General features: G+C 36.8%; 1 pseudogene; it reads left to right on the top strand.

The window, feature by feature from the left end:
- The first annotated feature begins 1,557 nt into the window (after window positions 1–1,557).
- Window positions 1,558–1,951, top strand: LOC100750754 (annotated as a pseudogene).
- The last annotated feature ends 2,901 nt before the right edge of the window (window positions 1,952–4,852 follow it).

Raw genomic sequence — 4,852 nt, 5'->3', positions numbered from 1 at the left:
TAGAGCCACTGACTAATTTGGAAAGCCTACCTTTCTTCTCCTGCATAGAACTCACTAAGCCAAACATAACACACCATTGTTTGTCTTTGCTGGTGACTGGTCTTAGTGTGGACATATGACACGGGTCTGGCATACAGGAAGGTTTCTGGCGGCCTCACTGATAAGTAAAAAGACATGCCTATTTTCTTATGCCAGCCATTGTCGTGTGCAGATGTGGTCCATGGAGCTGGGGAGAGTTTGTGGCTATAAAGGGAGAAGCCTGAGGGCAAGCTGCAGTTAGTGGCCATGTGGCACAGCAAATCTGTGATGAAATACCACAGCTTTCTGGTCTACAAGACAATGACAGAATGGCAACACAGAACACCCAAAGTAAGGGGCTATCTTGCAAGAAGACAGCCAGAGAGTGACCTCTCCAATATCTCCCCATAGCCTCTAGACAGTTATTTAGCTAAGTACTGAGACGTGTGTGTGTGTGTGTGTGTGTGTGTGTGTGTGTGTGTGTGTGTGTGTATGTGGAGGAGACCCGAGCTGCAGAAGAAAAGCCTGAGCTGAGGTTTGAACTATTGCAAAGCTAATGATGGGAGTTCAGTCAAATTAACCAGCTAGAGGACTACAATAGAATATACAAAGTCACTTGCAATGTCTAGAATGTAGGTGAACATTTCCAACAAATAAAGAATAAACGGGAAGAAAGCATGGCCCTTTCTCGAGAGTACGACAGTAAGCATATACCAGCATCAACATGACCCCATTGTAATAGTGAGCATAGAAAGACTTAAAGAAGCTGTGCTCTTTCAGATAAGGTAAAGGAAAATGTGATCACACTATCTACTGAGCAGGCATGACAGAACACACACACATACAACAAAAAACAAAACAAACAAACCCCAGCATTGTCCTAAAATTTTTCTTAATAGAAAGAAGCATTCAAAGGAAAGAGTCTATAAACTGAACTTAACTCAATACTCAATGGCCATTGTACATTTTAGTGGTGGTGCATACCTTTAATCCCAGCACTCAGGAGGCAGAAAGATGGATCTCTGTCCTGGTCTAAATAGTGAGTTCCAGGACAGCCAGAAACCTTGTCTGGAAAAAACAATAGAAAATAAAAATAAAAAAATGGAAGAAGGTTTTGATAATTAAGAGAAACTGAAGACCTGTGGTGTAATGGTGTAACTCATAATGTCCAAGAGGAGAAAACTGCTAATCTGTGGCAATAGCAAGAAGAAATGGTCACCATTTCCCCAACAAGGTGAGAGACAAAATTTATAGACACCTGTAGTGTAATAACACCTAAAGGTGTGTAAGTAACAGTCCTGCATTTCTTACAGAAATCAAAATTTCTATAGAAAATTTCACCAGAAGAAAACTGTAGTCCCTATTGGTATCACTGACTGGTTCTAACCCTGGTGAAGAAAAAAACTCAATACTGTTTATTACAATATGAAGAGGATAGAGAACTTCCTATTTTATGTTATAAAATGAAGAGAAAGTGTGAAAAAGACATTGCAAAAATATTAAAGACCGCTTTTTCCGCTATCTTTCTGCGCGGTCACCATGGTGCACATGAATGTCCTGGCGGATACTCTGAAGAGCATCAACAATGCTAAGAAGAGAGGCAAACGCCAGGTCCTCATCAGGTCCTGCTCCAAAGTCATCGTTTGGTTCCTAACTGTGATGATGAAGCATGGTTCCATTGGTGAATTTGAAATCATCGATGACCACAGAGCTGGGAAAGTTGTCATGAACCTCAAAGGCAGGTTGAACAAGTGTGGAGTGATCAGCTCTAGATTTGATGTGCAGCTCAAAGACCTAGAAAAGTGGCAGAACAATCTGCTTCCCATCCCATCACTTTGGCTTTATTGTACTGACAACCTCAGCTGGCATCATGGACCATCAAGAAGCAAGATAAAAACACACAGGAGGGAAAATCCTGGGATTCTTTTTCTAGAGATGTAAAACATAAATAAAAAGCCTCCATAGACAAAAAATATATATATATATATTAAAGACCAATATCTTTTCTGAGACCAAAATAACAAGAATTGTCATATGTAGCCAATACAATATATTGAAACATATTAAAAATCACATTAAATCTGTTAAATCTGACTAGGCATATTATATCCCAGAAACATATTTGCATTTTTCTTCTTCCCCTCTCTCCTCCCTTCATTCCTCCTTTCTTCTCTTCCCCATCACCTCACTCTTCTTTCCTCCCCCCCCCTTTTTTTTTGTCTTGAGACTCAAACTGAGGGCCTCCTGTACGTGAAGCCTTTCATAAGCATAATAATCATATCAAGAAGGTAAGGAAGAAAAAAAAAACATCAAAACAATCGATAGGACACAGCACTGGTCTAAGTTTCAAACCCATTCATGATAAATAAATACTCTAATGAAACTAGGAATAGAGATGAATTGTGATCTTGATAAAACCAGTCTTGGATAAAGCAACTACAGGTGACATAATGTACTCTGGAAAAATTCGAAATTTTCCCACTAGAAAAATAAGTATGTCTTCTTTTACCACTGCTTTCAAACACTGTTCTAGAAGTCCAAATTCAGATAAAAATAAGATAAAATTACACATACACACACACACACACACACACATAGAGAGAGAGAGATAAATTGTCTTTGCAGATGATGTGATCATCTATGTAGATACTAAGGAATTGACAAATGCATTAATAGGCAACTGCAACAAATGTTGTAGACTACAATGTTAGTCCACAAAAGTAATTGAGTCCCTATATGGGAACAATAGACAAGCAGAACTTGAATTGGAGGGTATTCAAAAGTCAAGGATGTGGAGACTGAATTATCAAGATGACAGTTCTTGTCAACCTAATCTATATATTCAAAGCAATTCAATCAATATCCCCTCCAAAGTAGTTCCTTTGATATTCTCAACTTGATTCTTTAGTTTTTTTATAGAGAAGCAAAACAACCAACCAAAGGAAAAAAAATCAAAAGTTCCTATAATGTTATGATAATTAAAACAATATGGTATTGGTAAAAAAAAAAATGACAAATGCATCAGTGTAGCAAATAGAGGTTCCAGAAATAGATTCGCATCATTTTTTACAACTCTACTTCATGAGGAACAATGCATTGCAGGAAGAAAAGATAGTCTTTTGCTCATTGGTAGGAATAGAAAATAAGTCACTTTGGAAGAGTTTGACAGTTTCTTGCAAAAGTAAACAACACTCCTAGCATATAATCCAGCAATCACTCCTTGGAACAGTCTCAAGTCAACAGGAAAGCCATGCTTTCTCAAAAGGCTCCACATAAATAGTTATAGCAACTTTATTCATAATTGCCCAGACTTGGAAGTAACTAAGATGTCCTTCATTAGATGAGTGGAAAAATACACTGTCGTATTCAGATTTTGAAGACTAATCAGTGCTAAAACAAAATGAGCTAATAAGGTCCGATGAGGATGGGAAGGACATAATGAATATGAGTAATTGAATGAAACCAATTGGAAAGGAGGAGACCCTTCATGATTGCATGTATGTGACACTCCAGAAAAGGCAAAACCATGGAGACATTAACAAGCAGTGAATTCCAGGGCTTAGGAAGAGATGTAGGTGTTAAATAGGCAAAGCACAGAAGATTTTTAGGGCAACGTATATAAGAGTAGAATTGTAGTTACATGTCATTATTCATTTGTAAACACCCACAGAGTACAAAACCCTGAAAGTAGCCATTATATAAGTATTGGGATTGGGTGATGATACATCAATACAGGTTGATTGATAATTAGAGATGTAGTTTTCCGGTGGGGATCATGAGAGTGGGTAAAGGTGTATGAGCAGGGGATAGGACATGTATGGGAACTCTGAGCTTTCTCCTCAGTTTCAGTATGAATCTAAATGCTTTCTAAAAATGAAATTTATGAATGGACAAAGGAAATTTCGGACATTAAAACTACTAACAGTATTAAGAGGTACAATCACATAAAATAAGTTTGACAACTTAGGAAAATGAGTGAATTTACCAAAATAAAGAAAATGTTATACCCCAGTAGAAAATCTGCAAGTCCTTATATTAAAGAAACTGTATTTTAATTAATAAACCTTACCTTTAAAGAAAATTGCGAGGCCAATGTCCTGAATGGTGAGTTGTTTCTAGAATTTCAAGTATTGTCAAACAAAGGTATCCTGATAATCCTTCTCAAATTCTGTCAGAAAGTGGTGTACAAAAACTGTATTTCAACTGACTATATAAAAGATTCACCTTTACCTGCTACTATTACAGAGTAACTGATGATGAATCATATATTTAAATGTAAAACCTCAAATCATGAAATGTTTTGTAAAAAAAAAAATGGGCGGACTTTCTCATGATGTTCAGAAAAGAGACTGTTTCTTAGGTTCATAAATAATAAGTATAAAAGTGATCATTTCTAGTTTTTTCCAAACTAAAACTTTGGCCTATCAAGACAATAATTAAAGAAATGAAGAGGCTGGCCACCGATATGGAGCAAAGATACATAAGCTATTTATCTGGAAAAAAATCATTACCTAGGTATGTGAAGGAGCTCCATGTCTTAATAAGCAAAAGACAAAACGACTAAAATGATTATACTGTTGTGAAAAAAAGATTAAAAGTATTAAAGGGTAGTAAATGCATGAAAAGGTGTTCAGCATCATTAGCCATCAGGGAAATGTGAATTACACCTGATATCTCCCATCAGCAAAACTAATGGGATTTTTCCGTAGAAGAGTGACAGCACCCATTTTAAGGTAAATGGAATTTTCGTGGCTATTGTGTGGAAGCCAGACTTGAAGGGAATAAAGCACAAAAACAGAGAGATGATTTTGACAACAAGAGACACATTCAAGAA

The sequence above is a fragment of the Cricetulus griseus genome, chromosome 2 (assembly GCF_003668045.3).
Source record: "Cricetulus griseus strain 17A/GY chromosome 2, alternate assembly CriGri-PICRH-1.0, whole genome shotgun sequence".
NCBI classification, from domain to species: domain Eukaryota; kingdom Metazoa; phylum Chordata; class Mammalia; order Rodentia; family Cricetidae; genus Cricetulus; species Cricetulus griseus.
The sequence above is the reverse complement of the archived record's forward strand: the minus strand, read 5'-3'. Positions and strand labels throughout refer to the sequence as shown.